At 36.2% G+C, this 21,892-nt stretch overlaps 1 pseudogene; it reads left to right on the forward strand.

The window, feature by feature from the left end:
• Positions 8,158-10,392, forward strand: LOC110271944 (annotated as a pseudogene).

The following is a 21,892-nucleotide window of genomic DNA, read 5'->3' on the forward strand; positions in this document are numbered from 1 at the left end:
AGGCTCTACAGGAACGAACTGCTCTGATACCATAATGTAACACCCTACCACACAGGGCTTTACACCTAGGATATAAAACAGAGGTGGCGAGGCACTACGATAGCTAAAATAAAATACATACATATAATAGTAAAATAATATAATAAACTAGGAGCCATGAAAAATGGGTAAAACAAAAATTGCGCAATAAAAAGCGCAACGCTCCGAAAACGGAATAACTCGCGTGTGACGAAACCTAAAGATTATAGTTATGAATAAGCGAAAGAGTGAGTAGAGAGCCAAGAAATACCACATAACTAGCTCCTGACTCAGCCTGCGAAGCCAAGGCTGGCCGGAGAATATTTATATACATGTACAAGTATCCCAAAATACCCAAAATAACCAAAATACAAAAATAAGACCCTAACTCTCCTTTAACCTCTATGAGGAACAAAATAAACAAGGTTCTTGGAGAGAAAGCTAAATACATATATATACATAGGCTACAAAGCAAAAGAACCTAGAAACTGCTCTGCTTCAGGAATCCAGACGCCTAGTGAGGAGCCTCTCGACCTGTATCTGAAAACAACAACACAGTATGGGGTGAGAACCGAAAGTTCTCAGCATGGTAAAGGTGCCACGCATATAATATATAAGGTCCTGGGAATGCCAGAGGCAATCCTAGAATGCCGACACTCAGTTATAAAACTTAAATTCTAAACAGAAGCCATAAAAAGGTAGGTGTTCTAAGGAAATCTAAACTTACATACTTAAACCTAAATTTATCACTAAACCAGTCCACCCTTCCTCCACTCCTCCATCACCAATGATTTAAGAGAGACAAACAACCAAACAATTTCAGGCACAGGTAGAGAACAGGTAGTGCAGGTAGCAAATATAACAATTAGCATAATATATATATTCAGGTAGGCAATTCCAAGTAATGCAAAACAAATAAAAAAAAAACAGAATGCACATGATGTATGCCTATCCTATGGCTGATAAGGCTCATCTGTCGGTTATCCAGCCAACCTGACAAGTCTGAAAACCTTAGATTGTCCCCCGTCGCGCATCCCCATAAGTCTATGCATAGCTTTTTCTCATATCATTCATAATTCATACTTTCATATATAAAACGTTGCTCAATGGGGGCTACTATTCCCGGAAATTTATACGTGCCCGGTCACCCTTACGACGTAAGGTCAACAGAGTATCGAGTCTCAACTTGGAACACGTGGTGGCAAGCCACGATACTTTACCCAAGGAGACTCGTGTCTCAGTTAATCATTCCATAATCATTCATTAACATTTCATAATCATTCATTACTTACTCATCATGTCTTTGTACTTTATACATAACTCATCATAACCCGGAGCAAATGCGGCGAAACCACAACCCTTGCATCTACCCGGGGAGCCTCTATACTAACCAACCTGGAGCAAGTGGGGCGAAACGACAACCCTTGCGTCTACCTAGGAGGTATGTTCTCATATGCCCAGGAGGAACAAAGGAAGGGATCCTAACCTCCCGCCATCTTGCTGGGGGTGATTTTACAATACCAGGAGGAATAAAGAAGGGAATCCTCACCTTTCACCGTCTCCTGGGGTCGCTCTTTCGAGAAAGAGTGCTCAGATGTAACATTTATTACTTTCATTAAGATTACTAGTAAAATCTAGGGTTAACAGGGCAAAAACAGAGGTTCGAAACCATGTTTGGATCATAAAAACACAGGTGCTGAAAAACAGAGTGTGTGCGTATGCACGCACACTTGTGTGCGTGTGCACACCAACCAGGAATTACTTGGTGTGCATGCACCTCACCTATGCGAGCGCCACCAGCAGAAAGCATATCCTGGTGCGTGCGTGCGCACAATGGTGTGCGTACGAACACTTTCTGAAAAACACCAGGTGTGCGTGCGCACAAAGGCGTGCGTACGCACAGGTAAAGTTTTTGCTACTGCTGGGTGCGTGCGCACAACTGTGTGCGTATGCACACACCAAAAAACCTGATTGTGCTGCATCTTAAAAATTTTCAGTTTTTAGCACCAGATTTTCGGCGTCCATAATTTTCTCTGCAGAATTCAGTTTTCCGCAAAATTTATATCGTTGTCAAGCTTATAAAACCCTCTTTAATTTGAAACAAATCTCATTTTCATCCAAAATTTGAGAAGCAAGTTATGGACTACTAAAGTTCATCAAAAATCAATTCTTACCAAAATATGACAAACCTCCATTTTTACCAAAATCTCATTTTCAACCAAACAATTCCCATGCCACTAATCACCAAACCTGCTCCTTCCAACACAACATATCCTTCTTCATTAACACACCAACCACCATCACAATTATGCTTCATACCAATCAATGAAACTCATACATTTACCAAAATTTAGCATGCAAAACTATAAATAACAATTTTCAAATTTACTTACTTATATCCTCAAATCATGCAACAACAATCCATCTATCATCACCAACCAACCAACAAGCATCAAACCAAACATGTTCTTCAACAAGATATTAACATCAAATATACACCTGTATTCCAACTTATCCTATGGTTCTCTAGCCTAAGTTTTCACACGACATTATATATTATACACGCGAAACCTGAACCATACCTTTGCCACTTTTACTTATTGTTCAAAGCAACACTTAAGCCCCACACACAACTCCTCAATTCATAAGATCACTAAGACTTGACACCAATCCAAGGTCTCCAATGTCCACAAATTCAAATTCCAATTACAACACACCACCTAATACAAATATACAACACATATATATACCCAACTTAATATATATTGCACCAACTCAGAATTTAGATAGGGCTGTGGTTTTCTCACCTTATCCAAGCTTTGTAAATGCAAGAGTGAACGTGTTTTTCAAGTTAATTGGATCCTAATACATCAAAGAGTAAAGAAATTCAACACCACTCATCATTTTTGAAAATTGAGGGGAAAGGAGAGGCTGGAGTGTTAAGGTAACTTACCAATGAAATTGTCCGATAGAATTGTAGAACTCGACGCACTGGACGCGTAGCCGCAAACAATGCGGTGATCGGAGCTCGGATGAAGAAGTTATGGTGGATAGAAGTGGGAGTTAGGTTTTGGTCTTTACCTTTCTTCTTCCATGGCTGCCAGAACGAAATGAAGAATGGGAGGAAAGTGATGAGCTGAAGCTCATTTAAGTAATGGGTCCGGTTGGGCCCATGGACCCGGTTTTGGGCTCAATTTAACTGGTTCGGCCCATCTGGTCCAATTTTGGGCCAAATTTTTCGAAATTAGTCATAAAATTCTCGTTTTGAAGAGCTCTATCCTATTTTAATATTAGATTTATATTTCTAATTTTTTAATTAAAATTTGATTTATTGACTAATTATTTACTAATTTTAGTGGGTTTACACATTCAGACGGAATAAATTGTCTGAAATTTTCGTCCGAAAAAACTCTATTTCTAGTGCGCGGGACTTTGGCGGCTAGGGTTAGGTTAGAGGGAGTTAGAGTTAGTGTGTTTTATTTTTAGGATTAGGGTTTCAATATGGAAATGTTTGGGTTAATTAGGGTAGGATGCTTTTAATAAAATTGGGATATAGAATATTAATTTGAAATCTAATTTAATCCTTAAAATTATGTTAAGAATACTTTTATTTCTCAATTTACTAATTGGCTTTCAATCAAGTATTCTAATTTTAAAATTAGAGATAATATAATTAATTTTCTTTATTCATAAAACTTAAAGTATTAAATTCCAAAAATATCAATTATTTAAATCAAATCATATAAAATTCTTATTATTTTACAACTACTAAGCTTTATAATTTAAATATAGACCATCTCCTAGAATGTGTTAGTTATAGTAAGTTTTTTTTCTTTTTAATTCTTATTGAGTTCTCTGTTTTAAATATCAGTTTCATTCATGCTCTTGTTAGCATTTTGAGTTGCATGTATTTTTGTTGTTCAATATGTATTGACTTCTGTAATTTTTTTTCTAGCATAGTTAACCTTTAATCATTTAATTAATTTGTTTCAAATTTGGTTCTTCTTCTGTTTCATATATATTGGACGCTTAGACTAATTTCTCTAATTTTGTGACTTATCTCAAATATTATATTATCTCCAACTGAAGCTCCAGCCCCGCAGCCCAATAACACTGAGGGTTTTTAATTTTGCATATTCTCTCTTTTGTTTGGACCATTTAATTTCTTAGGTAATTTTATCTTTATTTATTTATTTTTTCAGACTGGCACCACAGAAGGCAGTCTTCAACCATAAGGTATTAATTAACCTGCAACATGTTATCTCATTTGAGTAATTCTTAATGGAATGTATAAGTTTTCATAGACGATGTTACTTGTGTTTTTGAACAAGGATGTGATTGAAACTAGAAACTCTGGTTGTGTATAACATATTGTTTCATAAAGTAAGAATCTAATCCTAGTAGAAATGTACTTGTTTGAATTGGAGTTGGAAATGTGGGGTAATATGGTTATGCTGGATATGGTGTTTTTTGATCGTTTATTTTTGTTTTCTATTAATGCTTTAGGGCTATGTGGTTTTGTGGCTTAAGGGTTTTAGTGTGCATGTATTGGTTTTTTTATTGGTGAATGCTATGGTGTCTATTATTTTGTACCTAATTATTAAAAAAGATAAATAAATAATATTTAATAAATTTTACATAATTTATTTTTTATTTTAAATATTTTATTTTTTATTTAAAAAAAATTAAACAATTTAAACACCATAACAAAGACACCATAGAACTCACCTTTTTTATTAGCTGTTTTTGTTGGCCATCTGCGTGGGTGACTGTGTGTGAAAGCTGATGACTTTGTGCTTGTGGGTGACTCGTAGTTTTGGTATGGATGGCAATTGAGTTGGTATCCTATATTTATTGGGGATATGGATTGGAAGTAATTTTTTTCTGATTCTTTTGTATATTTTGGTTAGTGTATTTTTTTCATTTATTTTATTACAATTATGATTATGATTATGATTATGATTATGATTATATAAGATAAAAAAAAAGAAATATTATTAATATCATTGAGCTGTAAAATTTTATTGTTTGTTAGCAGTTAACTTCTGCTTTTGTATTTAAATTTGTTTGGAGATTTTAATGGAATGCGGAATTGCTGGGCTATAGTTTTGAGTTTAATTCTTTGATTTTTTTCAATTTATCCTAGCAAAGCTTTCTTTTGTTGTTAATATATTTTCTTAAAATTCTGTTACTAGTTGAAGAAAAGGAATTTACTTTTGTGTGTGGCATAGTAGCTGAGAAGTGATTGTTTTTGTAGTAATCTAAATTCTAAAAGCATGGGTTTTAATGGAAAGTTTTGGTTATAGGTGAGGTGTGTTACATTTTTAGTTGAAATATTTGTTCCCTATAGGATTGTATCACTACAAAAATATGGCCGATTAACTGTAAACTCCGATTAATTAGTAGATAATTAGTCAGTAAATTAGATTTTAATAAGAAAGACTAGAAATGCGAATATTATATCAAATTAGGGTAGAGCTCATCGAAACGAGAATTTTGACACTAATTTCGAAGAAAACGATCTAAAATTAGACCGAACGGGCCGAACCGGTTGAACTGGGCCGTGGATCCAACCGGACAAGCCCTTTAAATAAACCAACGTTCTTCTTCTCCCCATTTTGGCAGCGTCGAAGAGCATTAGGGGAGAGGAAAGAAAGAACGCCAAATCCTTACGTTAACTTCCAACTCTCGTAACTTCTCCATCCGAGCTCCAATCGCCGCACCGTTTGTGGCCACGCGTTCACCGCGTCAAGCTCTACGTTTCTACCAAAACAATTTCATAGGAAACTTGCTATTTCACCTCAGCCTCTTCTTTCCCCCAATTTTCAAATTTTGAGAAGGAATGTTGAATTTCTTTGATTTCTGATGTTTTATGATCCAATTAACTTGAGGAAAACGTTTACTCTTGCTTATGTGAAGCTTGGGTAAGGTGAGGATACGATAATTTTAGTTTAATTTCATTGAATTTGAGCTTTGAGTATTAAATTGGATATATATGTGCTATGAATGTGTATTAGGTTGAAAATAAATAATTGGAGCTCGAAATTGTGAATACTGGAACTTGGAGGAAGCGGATTAGTTGAGGTTTTTAGGGCTGTGTTCTTTTAGGAAAATTTACTTGGAATAATACTTGGGAATCGGCTAAGGTATGGTTAGGTTTCTTGCATTTAATATATATTGTTTTGTGAAAACTTAGGCTAGATGACCATAGGATAAGTTGGATTGCATGTGTATATTTAATACTTAGTATCCTGTTGATGAACATGGTTGGTTTGGTGCTTGTTGATTAACTGGTGATTTGGTGAATTATTTATTTGAGGTATAACTATTGTGGAGGTTGTTGTGATAATGAGGTATTTTGTGTTAAAAACCTAGGATTTCTAAACTATGGTTCTTAGTTGAATTTTGGTTGTTGGGTTTGAATATTGTATGAGTTTAATTGTTGATCTGAGGTAGATTTATTGTGATGATTGTTATGATGATGAGGAAGGGTATGTTGAATTGAAAAGAATGCATGTTTGGACCCGAAAAGGGTGGCAAAGTCCAAGTTTTAGAGGAGATGCTGCCGAAATTTTATAAAAATTAGAGATTTTATTTATATGATTATTTAAAAAGATTTAGATTCAAAGGTTATATGGTTTGATTTTGAGTTATTAAGAAAATGAGCATGTTTTAAGTTTGATTCATTTAGAAAAGAATAAATTATGTTTTGAATTGGAACTATTGATGGACGGAATGGGAGGTGTGATAATGAAGGATAAGGATTGAATATGATTGATGTATGATGATGAATGAGATGCGATTGAGAATGATGTGGATGTTGAAGAATTATAATTGAGTTATTTATATGGCTTATGAATTTGAATAATCTGAGATACAAGGTTCCCTGGATAAAGTGCCGTGGCTTGCCACCACGTGTACCAGGTAGAAAACTCGATACTCTGTTGACCCTACGACGTAAGTGTGACCGGGCACTATATAAATTCCCGGAAATGTAACCCCCATTGAACAATATTGATTATTTGAGAAAAAGCTATGCATAAACTCTTGGGGATGCACGTCGGGGGACAGTCTAAGTTCAATTCAGACTTGTCGGGTTGGCTGGATAACCGACAGATAAGCCTCATCAGCCATAGGACAGGCATGCATCATGTGTATATTACTTGAATTACTTGCTTGTGCTTTAACTGGGTGTGCCTAAATGTACTTGCTATGTTAAATGTATGTTTGTTACCTGCAGTATTTGTGACCTTCTTGTGCTTGTCTTATCTGCTTATTTGTCTATGAAATGTATAATGGAGTTGGAGGTATGGAGGAATGGCAGTATGAGATTTAAATTTAAGGTTAAGTTAAGTCAGTTTTAGATACTCTTAGAAAACCACCTTTTATGTCTTCAGTTTAATACTTTAAGCTCTATAATCTGAGTGTCGGCGTTCTAGGATTGCCTCTGGCATTCCCAAGACCTTATATATTATGTGTGTGGCACCTTTACCATACTGCGAACCTCCGGTTCTCATTCCATACTATGTTGTTGTTTTTCAGATGCAGGTCGAGAGGCATCTCGTTAGGTGTCTGGACTCTTGAAGCGGAGTGGTTACTGAGTTATTTTGTTATGCTATATATATATATATTCTCCGGCCAGTCTTGACTTCGCAGGCTGAGTTAGGAGCTTGTTATTTTGTATCTTTGGCACTCTATTCCTACTTCTGTCATCTTATGTTTAGTAGTTATAGTTTTCTTAGCACGCAAGTTAACTCGTTCCTTGAGCGTTGCGCTTTTATTTTGCGATTTTTATTTCCTCTATTCTTCAAGGCTCCCAGCATATTATAATTCTTCTACTATTATATGTACTCATTTTGTTTTAGAGGTCGTAATACCACACCACCTCTGTTTTATGACTTAAGCGTAAAGCTTTGTGTGGTAGGATGTTACATTATGGTATTAGAGCAGTTCGTTCCTATAGAGCCTGAAAAATGGATTGATTGTGCCTCTGTGCATGTGTTTATGTGCTATTAGGATATCTAATTGATATATATGGCAGAAACGTTTGTGAGCATGCACTTGGAACTTAAAGCATTAGACCTGCGATATTGAGACTGATCAACTTAATATCACTTGTTTGGTGTTTATAAGGACCAGATGTTGACTCGCAAACGCGGTTGCGGGCGAGGTAGAGGTAGGACAGGCACCGTTACTCCTGCCCCCATAGGGACTGATCCAGTAGACTTTATGGCTGCCCTGGGAAATATGGCTGCAGCTATGCATGCGACAGCCGAGGTACTGGGTAATCAGATAAACCAGGGTAATCATGGGAACAATAATAATGAGGACGGTCCTATGACACTTGCTACATTTCTGAAAGTTCGCCCTCCGACCTTCAGGGGAACGTCAAATCCCACTGATGCAGATAATTGGATTCAGGCTATAGAACAGACATTGCAGGTCCAACAGGTTCCTGAAGAGCAATGGGTTGAATTTGGAACTTATCAGTTGCAAGGCGAAGCTCAGTACTGGTGGCAGGGAACCCGACGTATCCTGCATCCTGATGGTGCTGCGATTCCTTGGGAGGTTTTCCGAATAGAATTCTATAAGAAATATTTTTCTAATTCAGCCAGAAATGCCAAGGAACTTGAACTGATGCAGTTAAAGCAGGGACAGATGACTGTTGCTAAGTATACTAGCAGATTTGAGGAGCTTTTCTCGTATCTGTCAAGGTGCGCCTGAAGATTTTGCTGAATGGAAGTATATTAAATATGAGGGAGGTCTTCGGAGCGATATTCTGAGCTTCGTTGCCCCAATGGAGATCAGGGTGTTTTCTGAATTGGTGAATAAGAGTAGGGTGGCTGAGGATTGTGTGAGGAAGGCGGCAGCAGAGAAAGGAAGTTTGAGGGTGCCTTTTCAGAGGCCTTTTGGGAGGAATTTTTCTCCGAGAGGTAGGAATTTCAAGCGTGGAGGCTTTGTTCTACAGAAAAATCAGGGTCAAGGTAATTACAGAAAGCCGAATACTTATACTAGTCAAGGAAAAAGGTTTGGGAAGCAGCCACAGCAGGATCTGAATTGTCAGAAGTACAGAAAGTATCATCCAGGAGTTCCGTGCATATTAGAACTTGAAGTATGCTATTCCTGTGGACAGCCCGGGCATATAGCCACTAATTGACTGGAGAAGAAGAAGTATGAGACTGGTAGGGTGCAACAGCCGAGGAGTGTGTATACCACTTCTACATTAGGTGCTGAGGGATCTGAGACACTTATTAGAGGTAATTGTGAAATGGTTGGTAAAATCTTAAATGCTTTATTTGATTCAGGAGCAACTCATTCATTTATTGCATTTGAAAAGGCCAATGAGTTAGGATTGAGAATGGTGGTTTTAGGTTATAATTTGAAAGTGTATAATGCTACTCATGAAGCTATGGTGACTAGGATAGGATCTCCACAAGTTTCCTTTCGAGTGCAACAGCGTGAATTTGTGCATGATTTGATTTGTTTGCCTATGACTGGGCTTGATCTCATCTTGGGATTGGATTGGTAATCTAAGAATCATGTTTTGCTTGATTGTTCTGAGAAGTCAGTACAGTTTATGCCGGAAGGGTCAGAAGCACCAATTGTGGTGAATAGTTACTATTTGAATTCTATGACAGTAAAATATTCTGGGACTGAATATCAGGGTATTATGTTATTAACTGCGGGAGTATCAGGTGATGATCAGAGTTTAGAGCAGATTTTGGTTGTATGTGAATTTCCAGACGTGTTTCCGGCTGACATTAATGAATTTCCACCTAACCAGGAAGTGGAATTCGCAATTGAGTTGGTGCTTGGAGCTGGTCCGATTTTGATTACTCCTTATAGGATGTCACCTTTGGAAATGGCTGAACTGAAGGCTCAGCTGGAAGATCTGTTGGGTAAGCATTTTATCCGACCAAGTGTTTCTCCGTGGGGAGCGCCAGTGTTACTGGTAAAGAAGAAGGATGGGAGTATGTGATTGTGTGTCGATTATCGGCAATTGAATAAGATCACTGTGAAGAATAAATATCCGTTGCCTAGAATCGATGATCTAATGGATCAGTTACAGTGTGCCGGTGTGTTTTCTAAGATTGACCTGCGATCCGGGTATCATCAGATAAGGGTTAGAGACGAGGATATTCCGAAAACTGCTTTCAGGATGCGTTATGGTCATTATGAGTATACAATGCTCCGACAGTATTTATGGATTATATGAACAGGATTTTCCGACCGTATTTGGACAAATTTGTTATTGTCTTCATTGATGACATTCTTGTTTACTCTAAGACTGAAGAAGAGCATGCTGATCACTTGCGAATTGTGTTGCAAATTTTGAGAGACAGGAAGTTATATGCTAAGTTATCTAAATGCGAGTTTTGGAAGAGTGAAGTGAAGTTTCTCGGTCACGTGGTGAGTAAGAAGGGAATAGCTGTGGATCCTGCTAAGGTGGAAGCAGTAATGAATTGGGAGCGACCAACTTCAGTGACAGAGATAAGGAGTTTCTTAGGTTTGGCGGGGTATTATTGCAGATTCATTAAGGGATTTTCACAGCTCGCTTTATCTTTAACTAAGTTGACTAGGAAACATACGCCTTTTATCTGGACTCCGGAGTGTGAGGAGAGTTTTCAAGCATTGAAGCATAGGTTGACTACTGCACCCGTGTTGGTGTTGCCTGAGCCAAGTGAACCGTTTGAAGTGTACTGTGATGCATCGCTAAAGGGTTTAGGGTGCATTCTGATGCAGCACCAGAATGTTATAGCATACGCCTCACGACAGTTAAGGCCGCATGAGATGAACTGCCCGACACATGATTTAGAACTTGCTGTAGTTGTGTTTGCTTTAAAGATCTGGAGGCATTATCTCTATGGCATTAAGTTTCATGTTTTCTCAGATCATAAGAGTTTGAAGTATCTTTTTGAACAGAAAGAGTTGAATATGTGTCAGAGGAGATGGATGGAGCTTCTGAAGGATTATGATTTTGAATTGAATTACCATCCAAGAAAAGCGAATGTTGTGGCGGACGCCTTGAGTCGGAAGTCTTTATATGTAGCTTGGATGATGCAACGGGAGGAAGAGTTACAAAAGGCATTTCAAGGTTTGAATTTGGGAGTTAAAGAAGAATCTGGAATTCTGTGTTTGAGTCAGTTACAGATTTCAAGTGATTTTAAATCAGAACTTTTGAAGGCTCATCGAGATAATGAAGTGTTACCTAAGGTATTGCCAGCAGTTGAACAGGAAAAACAGTGGAGAGTATTAGAAGGTCAGGATGGTTTGTGGAGGTTCAAGAATCGGATTATTGTGCCAGATGTCGGAGACCTGCGACAAAGTATTTTGAAGGAAGCTCATAAGAGCGGGTTCTCAATTCATCCAGGAAGCACTAAAATATATCAGGATCTGAAAGTGATATTCTGGTGGCCAGGGATGAAGAATGTTGTGGCATTACACGTATCTAAATGTTTAACATGTAAGAAGGTTAAGATTGAGCATCAGAGACCATCAGGAACTCTTCAGCCTTTAGAGATTCCACAATAGAAATGGGAGAGTATCGCAATGGATTTTGTGATAGGTTTGCCTAGAACCCGGTCTGGTTGTGATGCTATTTGGGTGGTTGTGGATCGACTGACAAAATCATCTCATTTTCTTCCTATCCGAATAAGTTGCACAATGGAGGAATTGGCTCGAATGTATATCAAAGAGATTGTCAGGTCACATGGCGTACCTTCTACCATTATATCTGACAGAGATCCCCGTTTTACATCAAGGTTCTGGGGAGCTTTTCAGCGTGCATTTGGGACTCAGTTAAGCTTGAGTACTGCGTATCACCCTCAAACAGATGGTCAGTAAGAGAGAACTATTCAGACCTTGGAAGATATGCTAAGGGCTTGTGTATTAGACCAGCCGGCGAGCTGGGATCGGTATATGCCATTAATAGAGTTTGCTTATAACAATAGCTATCATGCAAGCATTGGAATGGCTCTATGTGAAGCTCTGTATGGCAGGAAATGTCAGTCTCCACTATGTTGGCATGAAACTGGAGAAAGAAGTCTGTTAGGGCCTGAGATGATAGCTGAAACCACTGAACAGATAAAGAAGATTCGTAGTCGAATGCTTATAGCCCAAAGCCGTTAGAAGAGCTATGCAGACCAAAGGCGGAAGCCTTTGGAGTTTGAAGAAGGAGAACATGTCTTTCTGAAGGTAACACCAACCACTGGAGTAGGAAGAACTATTAAGACTAAGAAACTGAATCCCAGTTATATTGGACCATTTGAGATCCTAAAGAGAATTGGGCCAGTGGCTTATAGAATTGTCTTACTACCGTACCTTTCGAATTTGCACGACGTGTTTCATGTGTCACAGCTTCTGGAACCAGAACCAATCCAAGTGAGAGAAGATTTAACACTCCCAGTAATTCCGGTGAGAATTGATGACATCAGTATTAAACAATTACGCGGGAAAGAAGTATCATTGGTAAAAGTAGCTTGGAGTCGAGCTGGTATCGAGAAACATACTTGGGAGCTCGAATCAGATATGCAAAAGGACTATCCACATCTCTTTTCAGGTAACTAGATTTGAATTTTGAGGGCAAAATTCTTTGTTAGGTGGGTAGAATGTAAACCCCGATTAATTAGTAGATAATTAGTCAGTAAATTAGTTTTTAATAAGAAAGACTAGAAATGCGAATATTATATCAAATTAGGATAGAGCTCATTGAAACGAGAATTTTGACACTGATTTCGAAAAAAACGGTCTAAAATTGGACCGAATGGGCCGAACCGGTTGAACCGGGCCCAAATTGGGCCGTGGGCCCAGCCGGATCAGCCCTTTAAGCAAACCCACGTTCTTCTTCTCCCCATTTTGGCAGCGTCGAAGAGCATCAGGGGAGAGGAAAGAAAGAACGCCAAATCCTTACGTTAACTTCCAACTCCCGTAAATTCTCCGTCCGAGCTCCAATCGCCGCACCGTTTGCGGCCATGCGTTCACCGCGTTGAGCTCTACGTTTCTACCAGAACAATTTCATAGATAACTTGCTATTTCACCTCAGCCTCTGCTTTCCCCCAATTTTCGAATTTTGAGAAGGAATGTTGAATTTCTTTGATTTCTGATGTTTTAGGATCCAATTAGCTTGAGAAAAAATGTTCACTCTTGCTTATATGAAGCTTGGGTATGGTGAGGATACGATAATTTTATTTTAATTTCATTAAATTTGAGCTTTTAGTATTAAATTGGATATATATGTGTTATGAATATGTATTAGGTTGAAAAAAAATAATTGGAGCTCGAAATTGTGAATACTGGAACTTGGAGCAAGCGGATTAGTTGAGGTTTTGAGGGCTGTGTTCTTTTAGGAAAATTGCCTTGGGATAATACTTGGGAATCGGCTGAGGTATGGTTTAGGTTTCTTGCATTTAATATATAATATTCTGTGAAAACTTAGGCTAGATGACCATAGGATAAGTTGGATTGCATGTGTATATTTAATACTTAGTATCCTGTTGATGAACATGGTTGGTTTGGTGCTTGTTGATTAACTGGTGATTTGGTGAATTATTTATTTGAGGTATAACTATTGTGGAGGGTGTTGTGATAATGAGGTATTTTGTGTTAAAAACCTAGGATTTATAAACTATGGTTCTTAGTTGAATTTTGGTTGTTGGGTTTGAATATTGTATGAGTTTAATTGTTGATCTGAGGTAGATTTATTGTGGTGATTGTTATGATGATGAGGAAGGGTATGTTGAATTGAAAAGAATGCAGGTTTGGACCCGAAAAGGGTGGCAAAGTCTGAGTTTTAGAGGAGATGCTGCCGAAATTTTATAAAAATTAGAAATTTTGTTTATATGATTATTTAAAAAAATTTAGATTCAAAGGTTATATGGTTTGATTTTGAGTTATTAAGAAAATGAGCATGTTTTAAGTTTGATTCATTTATAAAAGAATGAATTATGTTTTGAATTGGAACTATTGATGGACGAAATGGGAGGTGTGATAATGAAAGATAAGGATTGAATATGATTGATGTATGATGATAACTATTGTTGTTTTCCATACTATGTTGTATATATGTACTTTTGGGTTTTGGATATGTATGTATATATGTATAAATATTCTCCGGCCAGTCTTGACTTCGCAGGCTGAGTTAGGAGCTTGTTATTTTGTATTTTTGGCACTCTATTCCTACTTCTGTCATCTTATGTTTAGTAGTTATAGTTTTCTTAGCACGCAAGTTAATTCGTTCCTTGAGCGTTACGCTTTTATTTTGCGATTTTTATTTCCTCTATTCTTCAAGGCTCCTAGCATATTATAATTCTTCTACTATTATATGTACTCATTTTATTTTAGAGGTCGTAATACCACACTACCTCTGTTTTATGACTTAAACGTAAAGCTTTGTGTGGTAGGGTGTTATATTATGGTATCAGAGCAGTTCGTTCCTATAGAGCCTGAAAAACGGACTGATTGTGCCTCTGTGCATTCTCTGTGCATGTGTTTATGTGCTATTAGGATATCTAATTGATATATATGGCAGAAACATTTGTGAGCATGCATTTGGAACTTAAAGCATTAGACCTACGATATTAAGACTGATCAACTTAATATCACTTATTTGGTGTTTATAGGGGCCAGATGTCGACTCGCAGACGCGATCGCGGGTGAGGTAGAGGTAGGACAGGCACCGTTACTCCTGCCCCCATAGGGACTGATCCAGTAGACTTTATGGCTGCCCTGAAAAATATGGCTATAGCTATGCAGGCGACAGCCGAGGTACTGGGTAATCAGATAAACCAGGGTAATCATGGGAACAATAATAATGAGGACGGTCCTTTGACACTTGCTATATTTCTGAAAGTTCGCCCTCCGACCTTCAGGGGAACCTCAAATCCCACTGATGTAGATAATTGGATTCAGGTTATGGTACGGGCATTGCAGGTCCAACAGGTTCCTGAAGAGCAATGGGTTGAATTTGGAACTTATCAGTTGCAAGGCAAAGCTCAGTATTGGTGGCAGGGAACCCGACATATCCTGCAGCCTGATGGTGCTGTGAAGAATAATAATAAATTAAATGCAAAAAATAGTAACTATCAGAACAACAATGAAGATAAAAAAATTAAAATCAAGAACAAAAAATAATAGAACCAATAAATTAAAATAAAAAACTAACAAATTTAAAACAAAATAACAGTAAAAGTAGCCAACAGTGAAGAACAACAAATTAAAAATCAACAAATAAAAAGTTAGCAACAACGAAGAACAACAAATTAAGAACAGAAAATCAAGAACAAACAAACAAGAGCAAGAAGCCAAGAACAACAAATAAATAGCAGTAAAGAACAACAAACTATAGCAAGAACAGAGAAAATCAAGAATAGAACAAAATCAATTGTCTTGAATTAATTAATTAATTGATTGATTAATCAATAAAGACCCAATAATCAAGCTAAAGTCAAAATCAAATGTAATCACTATACCCCTCATAATAATCAAGCTAAGTAAGGTAAAAAAAAGTAGTTAATTTAATTTTCATTTGAAATTACAAACCTTGCTACATTGCAGGCAAGTAGAATTTTTGGAGTCTGCCTTGTCTCTAGAGTCATTTAAGGAATAGCTCTGCAGGTTCAACCTAGGATAACTTACTTATTTTCTTAGGTTTTTCTATTGCCAATGAAACATTGAAGATAAGAGCACAACAAGGAAAACTTGCTTTATAACCAGGATGCTTATCCAAATTTAAGGAGAGCATAATAGCCTCGAAACTCTTTTTCGGTAGGCACAAGTATTCCTTTCTTTTTGTGATCATCATACATCTGAAACAATTCAATCGAAGTTATGCTGATATGTTCAATATTGAAGTGAGCATCAAAGCCCACAGAAAATCCTTCTCCTTTTGTGTATTCACATAATTCATGCATTGCAATGATGTGTAATTGGATTTGAAACCACAAAAATCAATAGCCTCATGAGTTTTAAACTTTTAACCATCACTAGATATTGTTCTTACAAATATCACCAAACAGATACAGGTTCTTGATAAAAGGCATCAGAACCTTTAGAAAATTATTTTACCAACAAATAAATATGAAACTACTGTATCTGTAAGTAGCCACAATATATATTTGTATTAAATCTTAATCAATATAGCATATAAGGAACTTGCAGAAAAAAATAGATATTATTTCCACTTCAATAAGAGAAAAATCAGGTTTTATTATACTTTTGTTAAAAATAAAAAAGTACCATCTGTTCAAGCATGAATAGCCCCTTGATAGAAAATGTGCTGCATTCTCAGGTCCATTTTAATTGCTCTCATCCTATTCCACAAGAATTTATATGCACTAACAAACCTCTCAACATAGGGCTGATCTAGCAAAAAAAGTAGATAATCAATTGTCTTCTGCATTATGGACATTGGCAGAATTAAGCTTGCTTCCCTCTCTGCTGTCCTAGTATATTGCCATGAAACATGATAAGTGTTACTAATGAGAAGTGATAATCGTATTTATGAAAAAAAAAGTATAGTTTACTATTAGTAATATGACAATCACCTTAACTGCAAGAAGTCTGCTGGTTATATTTCTATTCCCATCCAAGCGTTCATACTGGTCAAGATCCCCTTTCTTTTCACGCTCTCACTACCCAGACTCTAAAATACAGAAATCTCAAGTATTTCTATGCAAAGATCATGTTCTTTATGCAATAAATTTGTTTAGACTTTAGACATATCTTTGAGTGTGTATATATATATATATATACGACAAGGAAGGGAATTGAATTTGTGTCAAGCATACCTGCAGTACACGCAGAATTCACAGAACCAGCCAAATAAATAAATAAAACCAATTTGAATTGAATCATCTGATTGTTGTGATTTCTTTGTATTTTACAGAACATTGACAACCAATCTGAAAATTATGCACAAACCTTCCATAACCACCAAATCCCCAGCTGCACAAATGGATAATCTTAAGTTATAACTTATTTTACAGAGCTAAGATACTGAACTAAGAAAGTAAAGAATTACTCACAAGTAGACAAAGCCATTTTTATCCACCGCCACTAAACATTCAAAAAGAAATAATGAGTAGATGAAAGAAAAGATTAAATAATTGAGATCAAGAATGAAAAAAACAAGCACCTATGTGATTTGTCCCACATGCCACTTTGACAATTGTTTTCCAAGATAGAGAAGCAATTTCCTGAAGATGTGGCTGGGGTACATACACCAATTTTACAGAGCTATCCTTGAAATTATACTGCAAGCAAATGCAAAATATGTGAAGCTTTCTATTCTTTGTTGCACCTTTCGTGTAAACATTTACTAGGATAACACAATAAAACATAGCAGAGCCACAACACAAACAATTAAAACACAATAAAAAATTACGCAGCAGCAACAACAAACTTTTTCAAAGATTAATAAGGATTATCAAAATTTCAGACTTTGAGGACAATTTCAGTCTCAATTTTTTCATCACAGCACAGTACAACAGCAGTGAGCAGAGCTAATCACTCAAAGCAAGAACACAAAACAATACAAAGAACAAAAACAGGACTAAAATGAATCAACTAATCAGTAATCATTCAATCCAAAAAATAGCTAATCATTTAATGATTCAAATTTCAATTAGTAGCACTAGCAGAATCCCTAAAAAAAATCAATGTTCTGATCAGAACAATGAACGAATATTCATTACGGTGTCAAAATCCTCATATCAAGTCTTCTACCACTAGCAAACCCTTAACTCAAAAACACAATAAACAAAACTTTTGATTATAAAACTAATAAATCTCCAAAAAAATCTAGACCGATTTAAATACTCACTATTTTCAACAAAAACTAAAGCATATCAACCCTCAAATTCACATAAGTTCAACATTTTAGAAACAAGTTTACATTTTGGTACCTATTGGAAGAGGTGACAGCAAACTATGTCCAACCAACTTCATCTCCTTCCCACTTTAGAATCTGGCCGTCGGCGACGTCGGTGTATGGCCCTCCGCCATGACAATCAAACACGAGACTCTCAGGACCAAGGGCTCCAGTTACATGGAGGAGGCGCGCAGCATCGAGTAGTGAACAGAGAAGGCATGTATGGAGTCATGGAGGAAGACAACGTGCTGTTGGCCTGTTGCTAGGTAGAGCCTTGCCGGGGAAGACGACGAAGAAAGAGAGGCGCTACGAGGAAGGGAGAGGAAAAGGAAAGGGTCGCGGGATGCAACTTAGGGTTGGTGCTGTCTACAGCGCCGATGGCAGAGTAGCGAGAGCACGATAGGGGACGCTGAGTCTCTGATTGTTGGTGTGGGAGACTGACTTTCGACGCAGGAATCATTGAGGAGAGACAATGTTAATGTGGGTTAGGTTAGGTTATTTGGGGAGATAATGACGGTGGCTAATAATGATAAAAGGAAATTATTGTAGGGATAACGAAATTTTTAATTTTTAATTTACAGCACTGAAAAGAGAGCTTAATCAGAAATTGACCAGAGCCATATGAATCATAGTATGCAAAACTTAAGCTGGTAAAGAAATTGACCAAATCATAGCAATAAGAATAAGAGTGGTGGTGGAAAGCAACAACTATTATCAATCAATCACTACTTCTATACGCTGTACATATATAAGGTGATTTAAAATTCTGTCTTCCAAACAAATATTATAAAAATATGAATACTTCAACATCATGGTTGACTATATGTTGATAATGTTTTAGAGCTCAATCATTATTATCTCTAATGACTAAATTCAGTAAAGAATAGAGAACTATGACCAGATAATAATATATATATACAAGAAAAATTGAATAAATAATAGAAACAGGTCAAAATTAGAACAACACTAAAATTAAAACCACATAAATTAGAACAGCAAACCACAAATTCAAATTAGATAATTAAAATATATAAATTGAATAAATAATTAGAAACAGGTCAAAATTAGAACAACACTAAAATTAAAACCACATAAATTAGAATAGCAAACCACAAATTCAAATTAGATAATTAAAATAAGAACACTCAGAACAATTTTTCAAAAAGAAATTATCTAATAACCACAAATTTTTAAACTAGAGAACTACAAATTATCAAAACTGCAAGAACAAATTAGAAAGAACAGAACTAAGAATTCTAAACTAAAAATCATAATAGAAAAATAAAAATAGAACTAAATATTATAACAGAACTAAGAACAAATAATCAGATCCAAAAAAATTAGAACAAAAAATTTACTTGAGAGGCATCCCTATTCTAGATGCAGAGGAATGCTACTGTATTGACGGCAGCACGAACGACGATGGATGACGTTTTTGAAGTGTGACTGACGGGCGACGAGCGACGAGCGACAGACGATGGCGGCTTCACCTACGATGGAAGGAAGGGAGAGGCTGCGAGAGCGAGGGAGGGAAAGGGAGAAGTTGCAACGCGAGGGAGGGAAACGACGACTGTGACTGCGAAAGGAGGGAGGGAGGGAGAGGACCGCGCTAAGGTGCTGTCCGTGAGGCTCTGTTCGGTGAGTTGGCGACGGTGATGTGGACGGTGAAGGAAGACGCTGCTGGGAGGAAGGGGTTCGGCAGATGGGGCTTGGGGATTGGGGATTGATGTTCCTTCATTAGAGAGAGACTGTGAGAGACTAAGAGTGGGCTGCTACTTGCTAGGTTTAGGTTATTTAGTGTTTGGGCCTTTGGGCGTTGGCCTTTTAGGGGTTTTTTAAGTGATCGATTTGGTTAGGCTCGGTTAGGGTTTTTAGTGTCAAAATCGAAAATCGAACCAAACAGCAAAAAAACAACAAAATGTGATTTTTTCGGTTTTTTTATTTTTGATTTCTTTGGTTTTCGGTTTTTTGATTCGATTGATCGGTTTTGTTCGGTCTGGATCGGTTTTGAACACTCCTAGTGGCTATAATGATAAAAGAAAATTATTGTAGGGATAATGAAATTTTTAATTTTTAATTTAAAGCACTGAAAAGAGAGCTTAATCAGCTTATACACAATTTTTTATTTGAAGTAATGGAAATGTCACTTATTCGTGCATTTTTAATTTTAAAATTATACGTTTTTTAAATTAATATAACTTGTTTTATTTTTTGAGTTACTAATTTTTTTTTGTTTTTAAATTTTCAAAAAAATAATTAAAAAAAAGTTTTCTTAATTCGTTATTTTTTTTTTGTTGATCTAGCTAAGACTATAGTTATTAGAATCGAACCAGCAATTAACCCGATCAAATTACTGAATCACTGGGTTAGTGTGGTTCAACTGGTAAGTTATTGGTTTAACTGTTTAACCCGGTAATAACTTAATAAATATATAAAATGATAATAAAATCAAAATTTAAATATTAAAAGTAAAAATTAAATGATAATAATATTTTATATTATTTAAATTTGATTTAATTAAATTATATGTAAATTATGATATAATCGATACTTTTATATAATACATAAAATAATGAGCAAATATAATAAAAAATCTACTAGTGGCACATATAAAATAATATGGTATATATAAATTATAAGCATTACATCTATTGAAGATACACTTGTCACAGTGAGATGGGGGCTTTTACTCACTCTCAGGTTCAAGGATTAAACCTAAAAAGCCACTTTTTGAAGAAGATTCAAATAGATGCTTTTACAGTGATCCACACCCCACTGGTCTACATGTGGAGTATGCGGATTAAGAAGGAAGTGCAGGACAACTACCTAAACCGAGTCCGGTTCGCAACAAAACTGTCCGATTTCAATTTTTGATTGCCATTGATTGAGTTAATTGCAAGTCCGATCTTAATAATTAATCGAACCGGATAGGACATCAATTCACTGTTTTCTCAGTCGAACCGATCAGTCCAATCCGATTCGATTCTGATAACTATAGCAAAGTCGTTTAGACTTGCATTTTTTACGAGTTTGATAGAGTCAAATATCCATCTTTTACTCACTCTTAGGTTCAAGGATCGAACCTTAGAGATGCCACTTTTGAAGGGGATTCAAATAGATGTTCCTATAGTGATCCACACCCCCACTGGTCTCCGTGTAGAGCACGCGTGTCAAGGAGGAAGTGTGGGTCATCAACTGCCTAAACTGAGTCCGGTTCATGACAAAATCATCTGGTTTTTAACTATTTGACCGCTATTGACTGAGTCAATTGCAGGTCTGGTCTTAATAATGAACCAAACTGTATAGGACATCGGTTCACTAGTTTTTTGGTCGAATTGACCGGCCGGTCCGATTTTGATAACTATGGCTAAGTTGTTTAGACTTGCATTTTTATTAGTTTGATTTTAGAGTTAAATATCCATCTATTTAAGTCAAGTATACGAGCTAGTTCGACAGATTTGGCTCATTTTGACAATCCTAATTAATTCAAGAGCTAGCTCAAATTAATCTTTATTGAATGAATTTCAAAATGATTTTAATTAATAATAAAACTTGTACGATCATATAAAAATAAATTCTCATATATAATAATTTAATTATCTTATTTATTATATATTTTTCTAGTATATTTTGGAGTAAAATATTTAAATAAACCAAATGCATGCAAATATTACTAAAATCATCCAAACCAAGAAATGGTATGTGAATCTCCCAAAAGCATTTTGTATATAAATGGAATTAGGGTAATGAGATTTACAAATTTTAGTAGTAAATCGAATTAGACTAAATAGATTTACTAGGTGAGCTTTAACTACACATAAATCGAAACAGGTAATATCGATTTACACATTCATATGTTTCCAAGTAAATCTAACCAGCTTAATTCGATTTACATGCCATTGATTTATTAGGGTGATTTGTCCTAACAACAACAATAATAAAAATAAAACCATAATAATATAATATTCAATGTTATTTTAATGTGAGCACGTATTCAATTATTCTTTA

The sequence above is a fragment of the Arachis ipaensis genome, chromosome B05 (genome assembly GCF_000816755.2).
Source record: "Arachis ipaensis cultivar K30076 chromosome B05, Araip1.1, whole genome shotgun sequence".
In the NCBI taxonomy this organism is placed as follows: Eukaryota; Viridiplantae; Streptophyta; class Magnoliopsida; order Fabales; family Fabaceae; genus Arachis; species Arachis ipaensis.